Genomic DNA, 19,782 nt, shown 5'->3' with positions numbered 1-19,782 from the left:
TCAGAAAAGCAAAATATTTTCTTGGTGACTTTTCACACTCTATGATTACTGGAGAAATACTCTGAAAATTAGCATAAATTCTGATAAACAGTCGTGACTCACTTACACTGAAAAGCCACTGTAAAATAGAATTTCAAAAGATGCATAAAATTAGCACAAAATAGTTGAGGTGGACTCAAGCATAAACTCATTCTTCAGTAGGTTTCAGGACAATGACGGATCTTTAGCAAAATTTTAGTTATGCCTTATTTCTAAGATGTACTGAAGTGAATCAGACTTTACTCTTTGTCTGTTATTTAGCTTAATGCACACACTAATCACTCCATCTGAATGATGAAAATTTCTGTGGTGGTCTATGTTATTTTAGATAAACAGTCATTGTGTCATTATTGCACAAATTCTGAGGACAAGTTCTAAGTTACACGTTCTGATGATTAAGTTCTGACGTCCATAACTCAGAACTTGTATGAGTATTTGCTAAGATGGGCATTCCTTTTTCGAGTTAAGAAATTATGTTCTGATGACTGTTAAGTTCTGGTATAGGTCTAAGTTCTGATTTCTCAGTCTAATCCTTTACTTGGCTTATCTGTGAATAAAATTTGATAACAGTCTCAGTTCGAACTCGAATATGTTGAAGTGGAAGATTAATAGTCACTGTGATTAGGATTAATGGTATTCGTACTTGAACAGTCCACTATTTCTTGTGTCTTGTGCGGTCTAGCCATGCTTCCTCTTTCCAATGACTGTTATTCTTTTTCAAAGTCTAGGGAGACGAGGTAGAATAAATTCTACCTGTCAGCATTAAATATCTTTGCGTCTCTTGGCATTCTCTTGCCTATATAAGCAACCACTTCATATCAGTCTTTCCATCACATTCTTCTCACACACTTATCCTCCTTCTTCTATCAAAAACACAATGGTTCGATACAACATATTTTTGAACAACCAAACCTTCACAATGGAGCTAAGTTGTGCCGACTGGCAGTAGGAGTGGCATGTAACAGCCATTCCTGAGGAGATCTGGGATTCTGTCCCACAGGAGGTGCTAACTCACCTCCTATTCTTCTATATGGATTACCATCGCCATCTGGAGCGATTGGAGGAGGAAAGGCGGGAAGCTATCCGTCAGCAAGAGCGAATCATATGACTCGCCATCTTGTTCGTCGAAGATAGGAAGAGGAAGATGACTTAATCTCGTCTTCTTCCTGTTCTTCTTCATCATCAGCTTTGTCAGGCTTCTTAGCTAGGACTAAAGCTGTTGACGTTAGGATTAGGAGCTTAGGGAAAATCTTGTACTGATGTAATTTCCATTTCATAAATGTATTGTCTTGATATATTAATGAAAGTTGTTTTTACTTCAAGATTTTGTTCTGAGTTATTTCATCTTGTGTTGATAAATCCTGATTGATGTTCTGATGACCATATATATTGTGTTTCTTATTAAGTTCTGATTCGTTTTCAGCACTTACTCCTTTAATTTATCTTGGTCATTTTCACATGATTTATTTTCAGAATATTAATGTTGCAGTGAAAAATAATTCAATCAGTGCTAACGGTTTAAATTTTGAATTAAAACTGTTTCTCTTGATTAATGGAACGGTTTTTCCTTGAAACAAGGCAACTGGGTAAGTAATCATTCATGTTTTCTCGAGCCCAGTAACTATCCGTTATTACTGCATGTCTGACAGGTGTCCAACGGTAATATTTTTTTGTATAAGTACAGCAGAGAGAAGATTTCTATAATCTTTTTAATTTCTTCATCTTTTATCTCTCTTCTTACTTTTACTCTCCTTCACTTTACTATTTCCGTTGTTTTCATACAGATATTATATCAAACACCTATCAGGCATACTTAATTCTCAATTTTTTCACATGGCACCAAAGGATTTAATCATTGATGGAGCTAAGTTTGTTCCAAACAACTATGCTGCAATTCTTGATCATGCTGAAGCTCCATCTGAATTGCACTTTGTGCAAGATCTTCTTGCACATAGTGAGGTTGGGTACGCCTTAACTTAGCCTGAATTATTTTCAAGTCAACAAGTTCTGAGGTTCTGGAGGACTAGCATTTTTGATGATGGTGGTAACCGTGGAACTCCCAGTATTATCTTCCAAGTGGGTGATTCATCTTTTGTAGTCACTCCTGGTACAATACGCAGGGCTTTACATCTTCCAGAGGATTGTACTTTCTCAGTTCCAGAGGACTCAGCCCTTCGGGAGTTAATGGCTGAATTGGGATATGAAAAGAGTCTGACAAAACTTGGACAGTTGAAATGGGCTAATATCAGAAGAGAATGGAGTTTCTTCTTTGATTGCATCACCAAAGCCTTTGGGAACAAATGTTCAAATTTTGATGCTATCCCAATTCTGAGTCAGCACATAGGGTATGCTATTATCCATCAAACTCATTTTGATTTTGCAACTGGAATCATTGGTTTTATTGGGGATAGGATGACAGAGGATAGAGATGTTGTTTATTTTGCTAGATTCTGTCAACTTATTTACACTTACTGTACTGATGAACCTCATTTAGTCAGCACTCAAACCCCACCTTTTAAGGTTGCAAAAAGGTACTTTAATGATCTGGTAAATGCTGATACTAAGAAGAAAATGGTGAGACAATTACAGATTCCTCAGTCTGTGAAACAGATTCTGGTAAATGCTGATCCTGCTACTTACAAATCTGTTTACTCAAATGTTCAACCAACTCACCATAACCAAAATCCATCAACCTCAGTACCTACCTCTCATTCTACTCAACCTACCCTCAGAACTTATCTCAAATCCTATCTCTCCACTTCACAGACTGCTCAACCTTCTTCTTCAGCACCTACTGTGAAGTCTCCATCCTCTAAGCCAAAGAGAACAAAAACTGTTCCTCAAACACCTCAAAAGAGGAGGAGATTTACTTTGAGAGATGAATCAGATTCTGAGGAACAGATTCCTTCTTCAGAACATGTGGTGATTGAAGCTGAGAAAGCAACTTCTCAGAAGGATTCTGAAATTGGGGGTTCTAGGCTTCTCAAGAGGCTTAGACGTATGATAATTCCTGAAACTCCCAAGGAATCCAAATCAACAAAGAAGTACAAGAAACAGAGGGCACAAAGGCCAGTTTCAGATGATGAGGAGGAAGCAGCTAAGGAAGGGGATCAGGAGTCTCTGATCTCACAAGGCAAGGAATTTGCTCCAGTCACTTCTTCTCCATCCACTCCATCTCAGGAAGCTGTATCTGACAAGGCTAACTCCCCATCTATGTCTTTTGTTGATCCAGGCACAAGTGCTGAAATTGATATTCAGAACTTGGTTGTGCCTGCAATTCTTTTCTTAGAAGCTCCAACAACAAATAATCCTTCCACAACACTTGTTACTGATGCTGTTCAAACTCCAGAGTTATCAACAACACCTTCTCTGCATCAAGATGTTGATGATCAGATTTTAGGTGAGCATCAGGATATGGCTGTTGATCAGAACTTAGTATCAGATCAGCAATTAGAGGATGCTGAAGCCTCCATTGCTACTCACACTGTTGTCTTATCAGAAGATACTGATTCTTTAAGTTCTGATGCTGCAAATGTTGGAGATACTGGTGAAGCTGCTACAACTGTAGATGCTGATGAAGCAGGTCCTTCAGGACATACTCCTCCACCGACTCTTCCTAAGTCTGAACTGGTAAAGGAGTTTGTTATCAGGGATGCACCAGTGCCTTGGAGTGAAACTCCTGCAAGTCAGGAGTAGACTAAGGAATGGAACTCAGTTTCATGTGTTCCAAATGCTTTACATCTTGCTGAGCACCTGACTAAAGCTGATGAAATGTTAAATTCTGATGATTTTAAAACCCAGCTTAGAGTCACTGCATTGAGTACTAAACATCTACAAGGTCTTCATTCCAATACTCATGCCGAGCTACACAAGATTCAGGAGAACTTTATCAAACAAGAACAAGTTTTGAAAATTGATAAGAAAAAGTTCTTCCAACCTACCATTGACAGGGTTGCTTATATTGAGAAAACTCAAGAGAAACAACAAGCTCAGATTGATCAAATTCTGACAAATCAAGCTTCTCAGCAATCGCAACTTACTGAAATCCAGACCTCAGTGGAACTACTTCTCTCTATTTTATTACCTGCTGATGCCAAAAAGGGGGAGAAGGTAATTAAGTCCAAATGCACAACCAACAAGACACTGCAAGGAAAGGATGATGGAAAAGATGACCAAGGAACCTCTGGAATGGGTAGTGGTCATAGTCAAGGTAGAAGGTTTACATCAAGACAAGCTAGTCACAGAACAAGTTCTGATACTGGGAAAAGAATAAGTTCTGCTGCTGGTAAAAGGATAAGTTCTGATGAACTTCTAGATCTTGATGAGGAAATGTCAAGACAGTTATTTCGTCAAGAAAATCCAGGGATGGACTTGGAAAGTTTAAAGGAAGAAGAAGCCAGACTTAAATCAGAGAAAGTCACATCTAAATCTGAAGCTTCTGGTAAAAAGTTACTTCCAAAACCTAAAGGCATTGTGATCAAAGAAAGGACAAATACTGAAGCAACTTTGGCTAGATCACAACCACAGATAGATCCAAGATCCAAAGGTAAAGAAAAGGTTGGTGAACCTATCAAGCCTTATGTACCTCCTGAGGAAGAAGAAATTACTGATAAAAAAGATGATCTTGCTCTAACTACAAGAAAAGTTCTTAAAACAACCTCTGACATGGCTCAAGTTGTTCAGAGTCAAGAAATTGTAAGTTCTGATATTCAAAAGAAGCAAGTAACCTCTGACAGTGCTCAAGTTAACTTGATATCAGAAAATAGATCAAAGACACTCCTACCAGGATTCACTAAAGCAAAACAGACTCAATCTTTGAAGACTACTGCAAGTGGTTTTGAAGCAAGAGTAGTTACTGGAAAGGAAGCTAGAGATAAAACTGGATTGGGAAGTGCTGATGAAAGAAGAGTACACAACACTACCAATGATCCAACTTCCTTGAGTGAACCAGGTATTGGAGCAACTCCTGAGAGATTGAATCAACTGGAATCTGTACAGATGGTTTACCATACCTACTTGAAAGAATACATCATGTTGTATTTCATGACAGATGTTAGGGTTTATCATATAAGACAAAATGCCATTCCTTTGAAGTATTTTGAAGAATTGGAGCATGTGCTTTTCTTACTTCAAGTGGATGACAGAATAACAGAGACTGCTGTAAACTACTTAAAAGAACAGATTCAGAGACAGAAAAGGCTTTATTCTGTTAAGTCTGACAGCAGATATGTTCCAAAGTACAGAGATCACAATGGTGATATTGTTGATATGAAGCCTAATACTGCACAGATCAGAACGTATCTTGGTATTAAGGGACTTGAATTCAATCTTGAGTCAGACAAAGCTTATGTCATAAGACTAGATCAGGAGTTAAGAAAAGAAAAGATTAATGATCTCAGAGCTGCAATCTTTCAAACTGGTGAAGATACTGCAGAGCTTAAAGGTGTTAAAAGGAGAATGATTGATGAACTAAGATATGCTGAGAAATGTTTATTGAAGAACTATCTCAGAACAACTCCTGACATCAAAGAGATCAGAAAATGAAGAAGCCAAGTCGAAGATCTACAACTGCTTAAATTCTGATATTTATACAGATTGAAGTTGTTATCAGAAGTTGAAATTGGTAAAAACTTTAAGGACTGTAAGTTGTAGTTATCTAGTCTATTTCTCATGCATTTGTACTTAATGTTTTTGACATCATCAAATATCTGTTAAACTTGTATATTTTGTTAATTTACAAGTTGGGGGAGATTGTTAGATATATTTGATAATGTCATGGCTAATATATTTTATGTTTAGCTTTCAGATCTTACATGAACAGGATAAATCAGTACTTAACTGTTGATCAGTACTTATACTGGAAGTCAGGACTTAAGGATATCAGTACTTATATTATCAGGAGATAATCATCAGAAGATAGATATCAGAACTTAAGTGCTGAAGGACAATCAGATAAGGACAGTAGCTGATTAAAGGAAAGAAGATTGAGATAAACATAAGAAGGGATATGCATGAAGAAGGAATTCCGTGAAGAATGGAATACTTGGAAGAAGAGATATCTGATTGATATATTTTAGGAAGCAGAATTATATTCCATATCAATTAGCGATTATCTTGTAACTGTGTAGTATATAAACACAGACATAGGGTTTACACTATAAGTGTTATTATTATTAGAAAAGATTATTCATTGTAACCCTAGCAGCTCTCGTGATATTTGTTCATCACTGAGAGGTAACAGTTCCATACTGTAACAGAGTTTATTGTTTCAATAAAGTTTGTTTTCTGTTACTTAAGTTCTTAAAGTTCGATTTGAGTGTACTATACACTGTATTCACCCCCTCTACAGTGTGTGTGTGTGACCTAACAAAGTAGCTCTGGTCTCAGGACTTAAACACAATCTGCTGAGTATAAGTCAGATCTGTGACAGAGGTTATCATGTTGATTTCTTTGAAGAACACTGTAAAATTGTGAGTAAATCTAAAGGCAAAGTTGTTCTGAAAGGATACAGGCGTGGTAACATTTATGAAGCTAAGCTTTCAACAAGTACTGATGGTTCTGCAATTTGTCTGATGAGTAGAGCATCAGTTGAAGAAAGCTGGAATTGGCACAAGAAACTCTCTCATTTAAATTTCAACAATATAAATGAACTGATCAAGAAAGATCTTGTGAGAGGACTGCCAAAGTCAGTATTTGCTCCTGATGGCTTTTGTGATTCCTGTCAGAAAGCCAAACAAAGAAAATCTTCATTTAAGAGCAAGACTAAATCATCAATTCTTGAGCCTTATCATCTACTACATATTGATCTATTTGGTCCAGTGAATGTCATGTCTATTGCAAAGAAGAAATATGCGTTGGTTATAGTGGATGAGTTCACCAGATACACATGGATGTATTTCTTGCACACAAAAAGTGAAACTGCATCTATCTTGATTGATCATGTCAAACATCTGGATAAATTGGTCAAAGATTCTGTGAAAATCTTAAGGAGTGATAATGGCACTAAGTTCAAGAATTTGATAATGGAAGAGTTCTGCAAAAACCATGGAATAAAGCAAGAATTTTCTGCTCCTGGAACTCCACAGCAAAATGGAGTTGTTGAAAGGAAGAATAGAACTCTCATTGAAGCTGCACGTACAATGCTTGAAGAAGCAAAGCTTCCAACCTATTTCTGGGATGAAGCTGTGCAGACTGCTTGTTTTACTCAAAATGCAACACTCATTAACAAGCATGGAAAAACACCATATGAGATGGTGAAGAAAAAGAAGCCAAATCTGAAGTACTTTCATGTATTTGGATGCAAGTGTTTTGTTCTCAAGACTCATCCTGAACCTATCCAAGTTTGATCTAAAAGCTGATGAAGGAATCTTTGTTGGATATCCACTTTCCACAAAAGCCTTCAGAGTCTATAATTTGAGAACAAAAGTGGTCATGGAATCTATCAATGTCTCTTTTGATGACAAGAGGATTACTGGTCTTGAAGATTTCATTGACCATGATCAGCTGAGATTTGAAAATAAAGACTCAAATTCTGATACTGAAAATCCTGACAGTCTAAGTCCTGATACTGTAAACTCCGATGGATTAAACTCTGATGTTATTGAAACTGTGGTGACTATGTCAAAGGAAGATGCACCTATGCAGGGGGAGCATACTCAAGATCTTACCACATCTCAAGAAATATCAAAACATACATCTGGATATTCAAGTTCTGATTCGTCAAGTTCTGATAAGCCAAGTTCTGATAGTGCTGAAAATCTAAATTCTGAAGAATCCAACTCAGAGAGCATGGTTTCAGGGGGAGCATCAGAAAATGAAAATGAAGATAGCATGGATCATGGGGGAGCATCCAGTTCTAGAGAAAATCTTCCATCTGCAAGGAAGTGGACAAAATCACATACACCTGATTTGATAATTGGAAATCCTGATGCAGGTGTCAGAACTAGAACAAGTACTTCAAATGAATGTCTTTACAATTCTTTTCTCTCTCAGACTGAGCCAAAGAAAGTGGAAGAAGCTCTTCAAGATGCTGATTGGGTGCAAGCAATGCAGGAATAGTTAAATGAATTTGAAAGAAACAAAGTCTGGACCCTAGTGCCAAGACCAAAGAATAGATATGTTGTTGGTACAAAGTGGGTATTCAGAAACAAAACTGACAGTGATGGCATAATTACAAGGAATAAGGCAAGGCTGGTTGCAAAAGGATATTCTCAACAGGAGGGAATTGAATATGATGAAACATTTGCACCAGTTGCTAGGTTAGAAGCCATAAGGATATTTTTGGCTTATGCTGCTCACAAAAAGTTTACTGTCTTTCAAATGGATGTGAAAAGTGCTTTTCTCAATGGAGAATTGGAGGAGGAAGTATATGTTGAACAACCTCCAGGCTTTGTAGATTCCAAACATCCAGATTATGTCTACAGGCTTGATAAAGCACTTTATGGACTTAAGCAAGCTCCTAGAGCATGGTATGAGACTTTAGCTCAGTTTCTTCTGGAAAGTGGATTCAACAAAGGAACAATAGACAAAACACTGTTCTACCTCAACCATGGAAAGGACTTACTTTTGGTCCAGATTTATGTTGATGATATCATTTTTGGGTCTACAAATGACAGACTTTGCAAGAAGTTTGCCAAACTGATGCAGTCAAGATATCAGATGAGTATGATGGGGGAATTTAGCTATTTTCTGGGCCTTCAAGTCAAGCAGAATGAAGAAGGCACTTTTATTTGTCAAACTAAGTACACCAGAAACTTGTTGAAGAAATTTGGAATGCAAGATTGTTCAAGTGCATCCACTCTCATGGCCACTGCAACAAAACTGGATAAGGATACTGGTAAATTAGTAGATATTACTGATTACAGAGGTATGATTGGCTCTCTACTCTATCTAACTACTAGTAGACCTGATATCATGTATGCTACATGTCTTTGTGCAAGATTTCAAGCAGATCCAAGAGAACCTCACTTAACAGCTGTGAAAAGAATTTTTATGTATCTTAAAGGAACAGCTGATCTGGGACTGTGGTATCCTAGAGAATCAGATTTTAAACTAATAGGTTACTCAGATGCAGATTTTGCAGGTTGTAAAATTGACAGGAAAAACACAAGTGGAATCTGCCAATTTCTTGGAGGCAGATTGGTTTCTTGGTTCAGCAAGAAACAAAAGTCAATTTCCACATCAACTGCAGAAGTAGAGTATATTGCTGCAGGAAGCTGTTGTGCACAGATTCTTTGGATGAAGAATCAGTTACTGGATTATGGGTTAACATATTTCAAAATCCCTATTTACTGTGATAATCAATGTGCTATTGCTATGACAGGTAATCTAGTTCAACACTCTATGACAAAGCACATCAGCATCAGGTACCACTTCATAAGGGAACATGTGGATGAAGGTACAGTGGAATTGCACTTTGTTCCAACAGATCAACAACTAGCAGATATCTTCACAAAACCATTGTGTGAAGCCACTTTTACAAGATTGGTAAATGAACTTGGAATGGTTTAAGGTTCTTTTTCTAAATCTTCCTAGTTTTGTTCTGATGCATCAGACTTTATGATCAGTATTTACAGAATGTAATCTCTTTGTGTATTCTGTGATTAATTGAAATATGCGTTTAAGTACTGATTGTTATCTGATATATGTTTCTAAACTCTGATAAGTGATATGTCTGTTTAAGTAACTATTCAATCCTATGAGGATAACTGTGCTAGATATTGACCTAGTAGTCTTCAATAAACAAATGATCCCATGTAAGAAGTAATTATTTCTGTGGAAATCTTATGACACAAGCAAATTCTGATAATTGAGCTTAGTTGAGTTTACTTTGTTTATCTTATTACTAAGTCACAAATTAGAATAATGCTACTCATCTGTTAAGTTCTGATACTAGTAAAACTGCTGAATGTACTAAGTGCTGATAAACCTCACTTATCAAAAGAAAAAGCAAAAAGATCAAAGAATAAAATCAGGTACTCCTTTGAGATCTAGAGTAAAAATGTGGAAGGGACGACCCAAGTGCATTGCTGGTATTAAGTAAATATGCATTAGAAAAGCAAAATATTTTCTTGGTGACTTTTCACAGTCTATGATTACTGGAGAAATACTCTGATAATAGCATAAATTCTGATAAGCAGTCGTGACTCACTTACACTGAGAAGCCACTGTAAAATAGAATTTAAAAAGATGCATAAAATTAGCACAAAACAGTTGAGGTGGACTCAAGCATGAACTCATTCATCAGTAGGTTTCAGGATAATGACAGCTCTTTAGCAAAATTTTAGTTATGCCTTATTTCTAAGATGTACTAAAGTGAATCAGACTTTACTCTTTGTCTTCTATTTAGCTTGATGCACACACTAATCACTCCATCTGAATGATGAAAATTACTGTGGTGGTCTATGTTATTTTAGATAAACAGTCATTGTGTCATTTTGCACTAATTCTGAGGACAAGTTCTGGTTGCATATTCTGAAGATTAAGCTCTGAAGAGTATAACTCAGAACTTGTATGAGGATTTACTCAGACAGGCATTCCTTTTTCGAGTTAAGAAATTATGTTCTGATGACTGTTAAGTTCTGATATAAGTCTAAGTTCTGATATTACAGTCTAAATTCTTTACTTGACTTATCTGTGGATAAAATTTGATAACAGTCTCGGTTCAAACTAGAATATGTTGAAGTGGAAGATTAATAGTCACTATGGTTAGGGTTAATGGTATTCGTACTTGAACAGTCCACTTTTACTTGTTTCTTGTGTGCATTAAACCATGTTTTCTCTTTCCAATGAATGTTATTCTTTTTCCAAGTCTGGGGAGACGAGGTAGAATTAATTCTATCTGTCAGCATTAAATTCCTTTGCGTCTCCTGGCATTCACTTGCCTATATAAACAACCACTTCACATCAGCCTTCCTATCAAATTCTTTCTCACAAACTTACCTTCATACTTTTTCTTTCAAAAATACAATGGTCAGATACAACATGTTTTTGAATTATCAAACATTTAATATGGAGCTAAGCTGTGCTGAATGGCAGCAGGAATGGCACGTCACGGCCATTCCTGAGGAGATATGGGACTCTGTCCCACAGGAGGTACTGACCCACCTCCTGTTCTTCTATATGGATTACCATCGCCATCTAGAGCAATTGGAGGAGGAAAGGCTGGAAGCTCTCCGCCGGTAAGAGCGAATCATCCGACTCGCCATTCTGTTTGTCGAGAGTAGGAAGAAGAAATGATTTATTTTCTTCTTCCTATTTTTCTTCATCATCAGCCTTGCCCTGCTTCTTGAGCTAGGACAAAGGCTGTTGACGTTAGGTTTAGTAGCTTAGGGAAATCTTGTATAAGTACTGATGTAATTTCAATTTCATGAATGTATTCTCTTGATATATTAATGAAATTTGTTTTTGTTTCAAGATTTTGTCTCTAAGTTATTTTGTAATGCATTGATAAATCCTGATAATTATTCATATTCTGATGACCATATAAATTCTGTTTTAATTTAAGTTCTGATTTTTCTTTATCAGCACTTACTCATCTGATTTATCTTGGTCATTTTCACTTGATGAGTAAGATTTTCGTTACGCGATTTGATAATATATGAATAGTTGCGACTACGCGATTAAATAATAATTGAGATTCTCGCGATTTAGTGATATTTGAATAATTGCGATTAGGCGATAAATTATATTCTAATATTGTGGAATAGAGTCAAATTACTTGCAATTGCTTGTGTGATTTATAATGTGTTAATTATATTTTACATGACTTATTTATTAGTGTGATAATGTTAGAAAAATCTTTTAATATATATTCTTGTCCGAATTTTTTTTAAAAGCAATTTTATTAAAATTCTAAAATCTCATAGTATTTGTGGTATTAATCTTGTGATTTATGGATTTATATTTTAATTACTAAAACTCATTCTTTTTAATCATACTTTTAATAGTTATTGAATTACAAGTGTACCCTTGCATGCAAATTCCACCCAAATAGAAATCAAGGGTAAGACCGACCTTTCACCCTCCATTAACTCCATTAGACCAACTAAATGACCCTTAAAACCCTGCATGCAAATCTTGCTAGTAGAAGAAGAAGGATAAAATGGTAAAAACAAACTCCACTTACTACTTGGATGAAACAAAAGCTAGTCAAAGCACTCAACCTCACATCATTTCTCTCACCACACACCACTCCATTCTCTCCTCTCTATACTCCCTCTCAGCAGTGCCCTAAAACCCTCCCCACCCATTTCATTCTCTTCCATATTTCTTCATTTTCTTACACCTTTCAACTCATCTAAGCAAGGGTCATCCACACTTAATGATATATCTTCATTTGAGGTTAGTTTCTTAGTTGCTTGTGGTTAAAGCCAAGGGTTTTAACTTTGATTCTTATGAATGTAGAGTTGAACTCAATATGGCTCATAAAACTTGAGCAAGAGATGGTCTTGACGAAGTATTTTTCTTCTATTTTCAAGCCATGATCTTGACCTCAAGCATTCGACAATGACTCCCAAGGAGCCGAATGGATTTCATTGTGTTAGTTGGTTTTTCTGTTATTAAGAGACTTTGAATGTGGCTTTCAAAGAACCTCTGATCTTTTAAAATGTATTTCACAAAGTTTCCGTTCTTGCATGCCATGATTTTTGCAATAAAAGTTGAAGTTAGTACTTGCATGACATGATATAAGTTATATTTTGGACAAATGTGTTATGTGACTTAAATTTGAGTTTTTGTACATTGCATGCCATGGTTTTTGCTCTGAAATGCTAGTATGTTATGTGCCTTGATAATTTAGGATGATAGTATGCCAGTATGCCAATATGCCAATCTTGATGTGACCACCTGGATCAGTGACTCAAGCCTTGAAATAGTTTTTGCTCTGCCATGGTTTTTGCTCTCAAATTTAGTAGCCATCAATTTGATACCATATATTTTAGTTTGAAATTCTGCTTGAAATTGCATATGTAAAATCTTCTATGCTATGCTCTCTGTTCTTGCCTTGATAAATGAAATATATGGATAGATTTATGCTCATAATCCCCATAAAATGATAGTCAGTAGGGTTGTGTACATTCTAGGTTAGATTTGTTGGCTTGATTATTGGTATTGGTATTGAGTTGGGAGTTAAGGTGGAAGGAGGAACACTAGGCACTAAGTAACAGATTTTTTACCATAAGTATAGACAGTTTTAGGTGAGTCTTGGTGAGGCCTTTCTAGGCCTGAGTTTACTGGAGATAGGACTTGAGTTGTACTTGAGTCCAGTGGCTTTGATTCATTGAGAAACTTGTATTTAGGTAGGTGCACACCCGCATATCCGAGAGTAGCTCTAAACAGGGCAGGTCTATGTAATCTTGAATTTTGGTCGATTATAATAATGTCATAGGCTAGGCCTTCATGGGGCCTTGGCTTAAATAAGTGTAATACATCGTTAGGAAGCTTAAAAATCCATTAGAATTAAAACTTGAGTGAGACAGGTGAGTTTTATGTAAGTAAAGACAGAGCAGGGGGGAAATCAAGGGGGCTGGGCATTGTCAATTTTGAGCAGAGGCCTAGGCGAGGCTTTGGCATGAAACCAAGTCTGAGAGTTGGTTTTAGGTCTTAAGTATCCTTAGGAATTGGTTTCGTTAGAAGGCCCAACGTAGAAATTAAGATTTCTTCCAAGGGACGCAGGTAGTGCAAACAGGTGCTAGCAGGGAACTTCAGTGTGAGTATTGATCTTTGTAAGCCTATAGGAGTGAGGCCTCTAAGTCTTACCAACTTTAGAAGTTATTTCAAAGTCTTAACAACCTTTAAGAAGTGATTTAGAGTGAAGGCCCAAGGAGGAAACATCCCATTTCCACCAAGGCACCCGAAGAGCACCTTTTGAGTGGCATTAGGAAGCTTTAGTGGTATTTGTTGAAATTGGGACTTAGTGGTGAAGGGTCTGAGTGTTGCACATCATCTTTAGGTTTAAGTTAAGGTCAAATTAGATTGATGGGAGCATTGGTGATAGTTATTATGTGTTACTAGCTTTTGTGCTTAGGGATTTAGGTGATACTATAAATAACTAAGTAGCATATGCCATGCCATTATGTGATTATGTGACTATGTGGATTACTTGAAATGCATATAATTAAGTTATGTACTTGTGTAATAGTAGTTATGACAAGGGTAAATATTAGTACATAGGTATGTACACTAAGTCTAGGAGCTTATAGGCTTATAAGGTGATAAAGGGTAAATAGTAATGAGGTTAATATAATGTGTAGGTTCCAAAGCGAAGGGGAAGACTCGTGCCATCAAGATCGAATAATCTTAGAACTGTTGAAAGGCAAGTTACTTACCTCCTTATCCTTATAATTGTTGCAAGTATATATACTCTTCCACGAATGCTTAGTTGTAAGAACAACCATGTCAATAATTATCTCAAATACTTCCGTTAATAACTCTTAACCTTGTTAGTACCTTACCTTCAAAATATTCCCTATCCATTAAACTGTGTATACTAAACTCTCTACCATATTCCCTAATGTGAACCTCATAACATAATCATATTCATAAATATCAAAATACCGCCCTTGATGCAATGTAGAGTTGACTTTTATTTGACCTTAGAACGTACTCCATAGGGATTTATAATATACATTTGACACATCATTAGTGAACTTGAATTCCCTTGTTATAATTCTATTAAAGTGATACCAAATCTTTCCCCGACATCCATGTTATAAATCAATATAAAATAAATATTTTCTTGACTTAAAGGATTGGACCTAGACGCAAGTCCTTTTCACACTTATTGATAGGCTCACATATAGCCTAGGGATCCCATTATATGTGAGAACCCAACGCGGTTCGGGATTACTTCACGACTGATCACCGGCTGTAATTCGTAGCGTCCTAAAATAAATTTTGATAATTTGATATTTAAATGATTATAACATGTTGCCACAATGCTATGATGCCATATGCCATGTTTCGATTATTGTGATTCTACTTTGCCCTTTTATATTATGACTTCATTTTTCTTATTGTCATTTTTATCAAGTATCCATGACCTCTTGATTTATGAACTCTTGATATTGAGGTATGCCATGTATAGTAGAACTGTTTGTACTTGCTGAGCATTTTTAGCTCATTTTCTCGTATTTAACCTTGTACTACAGTTAGCAACCATGGTACGCACCAAGCAAACCGCTCGTAAGTCGATTGCCGGAGCCGCCGAGAACCATTTGAGGGCGCAGGTAGACTATAGATATAGATTAGGCGAAATCTGCCATTACGTAATTTTATATTAGTTAGAAGGGTTGTTCCAAACTCTAAACTTGTAAAGATCTTGGGATTGTTATTATTTTTGGTTGGGTTTGTAATCGGATTATCATCATCTTTTGGATTTATAAGTATGTAATATAATTTTGGTTCGAATTTGTTTCGTGTGTGTGTGTTGTTTTGGGGTGTGACAAGCTGGTATCAGAGCCTAGGTTTAGAGTTTCTGGACAGCCCAATTAGGACTATAGGAAGTATGAGTATATAGTATAATATCTGGAGTACTAATGCGTGACATTCGAATAAACCGTATCTAACATTTGTATATATATATTACTTGACAGCAACATGCGCACTCATCATCTTCGACCCCGCCGGGTGACACAATTGCTTTCTCTGTCTATGCTGACTTAAGGCTGCATCATGACACTCTCCAAGGAAAGTATGCCAGGCTGATGGAACGTCTTGAAGAGGTCTATGCAAGTAAGCAAGTGATGGGTGATGGACCTAAGGCAAAAACTATTTCAAGGCTTGAGTCACTGATCCAGGTGGTCACATCAAGATTGGAGGAGATGCCCGTGCATCGCAACCGGTCTAGTCAGATTACTGTGCAAATGATAGTGGATGAGCTTAGGAGCATGGTCAAGATGCTACGTAAAGATACTACCCCCGACACTATAAGGACACGAGAGGAGGAGACCGAAGAGGAGGCTTAGGATGAGTTCTAGGGGACTTGACCTTTAGTTGCTTGGATTAGGCTACTCCTTTTATTACTATGTTACTCATTTCCATTTCTAGACTCTCGTACTGTTTTAATTCGGATCTGTATTCGTACCTTGTGATTCGTACCTTTCGACTTGAACTATGTTAAATTCAGTTATGCACTTTCCTTGATTTCTATATTTTCTCTTTTAAATTTCTTGCTTATAACCATGCATCACCTTTATTGTTATATTGAAAACTGTATACCATGATGACTATAAATAATACCCTAACTTTGTGTCATTTAAATTGTATAACTCTTATTTCAGAAAATGGCACTTAAGAGAGCTCGAGGAAGACCTACAAATAACCGAGAAAATGAAGAAGAAAACTAAAACCCCGATATAGCACAACTTTTGGAATTGGTAAGCCAACAAACTGCTACTAGAGCCCAACAGCAACAACTTCTTCAACAAATGCAACCACCTCAACCACCCCAACAAATGTCACTACTTTCAAAGCATTCCAATCTATAAAACCCCCAGAATTTAGAGGAGCACAAGACCCGGTAGAAGCTCATGCTTGGCTTAAGGAAATGGAAAAGGCCTTTTCCTTAACAAATGTTGTAGATAATCAGAAGGTGGAGTATGCCACTTACTTTCTTAAAGGTAAATCAAACTATTGGTGGGAGACAGCGAAAACTTTAGAAGCTGCTGAAGTTATTACTTGGGTAGGTTTAAGAGAATGTTTTTGGATACGTATTTTCCTCGCTATATGCAAACACAAATGGAGATGAAGTTCTTCGAGTTGAAGCAAGACAATATGACAGTTGGAGAATATGAGAAGAAGTTTACATAACTTTCTAGGTTTATGGGAGAGTATGTTGATTCTAAAGAGAAAAGGACAAAAAGGTTCCAACAGGGATTGAAGCCTTGGTTAAGGAGTCGTGTGGCAGCTTTTGAGTTCACTACTTATGGTGAAGTGGTTCAGAAGGAGATTGTAATTGAAGGCGATTATAATTGAAGGCGAGAGTGAGCAAAATCAAAAGGAGAAAAGCAACAAGAAAAGAAGATTTGAAACCGGAGAAGAAGGCTCAAGTTACAAGGGCCAGAATCAGAGAACTAATCAAAGGCTTAAACCTCAAAGAATTTGGGAATAAATCACAATAAACGAGATCTCAATCAACTAGTGGATAGAAACCCCCGCAAGGATCAGTTCCGGAATGTAAGATTTATAATAAGCGACATACGGGAATCTGTAATAAGGCGAATGTAGTTTGTTTCAAGTGTCACTCGAAGGGCCATTATGCTCATGAATGCAAGAATCAGAAGGCCAACATCACGTGTTATAAGTTTGGGAAAGTAGGACATGTGTCACGAGAATGCAAAGGAGTGGGTAACAATCAATTACTGCAAATGACCACTATACCCTACCATGTGGATCAAGCAACTCTTATGCCAACCCCATCATTCCCAATGTCTTTCAATCAACCTCAAATGAAATCATCTTCAAATCATCCAGCTTTGACTTATCCAGCTCAGGCAAGAACTTTCAACATGAATGTGAAGGATGCAATTCAAAGTTCCGATGTGGTGTCAGGTACGCTTTCAGTGAATGCTGCTAGTGCTAAAGTATTGATTGATTCGGGAGCCACAAGATCATTTATTTTAAAGTCCTTTGTTGATAAGTTGAATTTTGAAACCCAATTGATGCATGAACCCTTATCCATTATTTTAGCTAATCAAGATATAGTATCTGTAAATCATATTTGCCCTCATTGTACAATAGAGATAACTAGACACGTTTTTCCTGCGAACCTTATTCCTTTCCAATTAGGCGAATTTGACGTGATCTAAGGGATGGATTGGCTGACAAGTTTTAGTGCTCAAATAGAATGTAAGGATAAAAGGGTAGTATTAAGTACACCTCAAGGTAAAAAAGTGATATTCAAGGGCCAAAGGTAAACTCAGACATTCCTCACCTCGATGCAAGCAAAGAAGTTGATTCGGAAAGGATGTGATGCATATTTGGCATATATAGTTGATAAGGGTAGAGAAGGTTTTAATCTGGAAGACATTCCAATAGTAAGAGATTTTCTAGACATTTTTCCTGAAGTGCTTTCTGGCTTATCCCCGGATCGACAAATTGAATTTACAATAGACCTTACACCCGGCACCGAACCTGTTTCAAAAACTCCATATAGGATGGCACCAACGGAGATGAAGGAATTAGCAAAGCAAATACAAGAACTAATAGATAAGGGATTTATAGAACCAAGTATTTCACCGTGGGGCGTGCTAGTTTTGTTTGTGAAGAAGAAGGACGGAAGCATGAGACTTTGTATAGATTATCGAGAATTGAACAAGTTGATGATTAAGAATATACCCTTTGCCTAGGATTGATGATCTGTTTGATCAACTCAAAGGAGCCTCTTGCTTTTCGAAGATTGATCTGCGATCGGGATACCACCAATTGAAGATTAAGTCTGAAGACATACCGAAAATAGCTTTTCGATCAAGATATGGACATTACGAATTTCTCATTATGGCTTTTGGGTTGACGAATACACCGGCTGCTTTCATGGATTTAATGAATCGAGTATTCAAGGAGTATTTGGACAAGTTTGTCATAGTTTTCATCAATGATATTTTAGTATATTCAAAGACAGAGGCTGATCACGCGGAACATCTAAGAATAGGTTTGGAAGTATTGCGAAATGAGAGATTGTATGCCAAGTTCTCGAAATGTGAGTTTTGGTTAACTGTAGTAAGATTTCTAGGACACATTGTTGGAAGTGAGGGAATTAGAGTAAATCCTGAAAAGATTGAGGCTGTAATGAATTAGGAGAGACTGAAGACGGCAACAGAAGTGAGAAGTTTTATGGGACTAGCGGGATACTACAGAAGATTTGTAAAGGATTTTTCGAAGATTGTCGTACTACTGACCAAATTGACAAGGAAGAATGAGAAGTTTGAATGGACGGAGAAGTGTGAAAATAGTTTTCAAGAATTGAAGCAAAGATTGGTAACTGCTCCGGTTTTAGCATTACCAGATGATAAAGGAGATTTTGTGATATACAGTGATGCCTCTTTTAAAGGACTTGGATGCGTATTGATGCAACACAGAAAGGTGATAGCGTATGCTTCAAGATAACTTAAACCACATAAACAGAAGTACCCAACTCATGACTTAAAATTAGCTGTGATAGTGTTTGCTTTGAAACTATGGAGACACTACTTATATAGGGAGAAGTGCAAGATATACACAGATCACAAGATTCTGAAGTACCTCTTTACTCAGAAGGAGCTAAATATGAGACAGCGCCGATGGTTGGAATTGATCAAAGACTATGATTGTTCGATACAATATCATCCGGGAAAGGCCAACGTGGTAGCAGACGCTTTGAGTAGGAAGGAAAAGTTAAATATGATAACAATGTCGAAGGAATTATCTGATGAAGTTGAAAAATTGCTATTAGAGCTTTGTGATCATGGAGGAGCGGAAGAAAGGTGTTATGCGATTACCTTTCAACCAACACTTCTAGAGAGGATAAAGAAATGCCAAGATGAAGTGATGACTCAGGAAAATAATCAGTTGATGGGAGAAGAGATATGTACATAAAAAGAAGAACAAGGTGTGTTGAGATTTTCAACAAGAATTTGGATTCCAAATGTGACTGAATTGAAGAACGATATTTTGCAAGAAGCACACAACTCAAGATTTTCGATTCACTCGGGAAGTACCAATATGTACCATGATTTGAAGAAGAGTTTCTGGTGGCCGAACATGAAA

The sequence above is a fragment of the Apium graveolens genome, chromosome 1, assembly GCF_009905375.1.
Source record: "Apium graveolens cultivar Ventura chromosome 1, ASM990537v1, whole genome shotgun sequence".
NCBI lineage: Eukaryota > Viridiplantae > Streptophyta > Magnoliopsida > Apiales > Apiaceae > Apium > Apium graveolens.
This window is presented reverse-complemented; position numbering follows the sequence as displayed.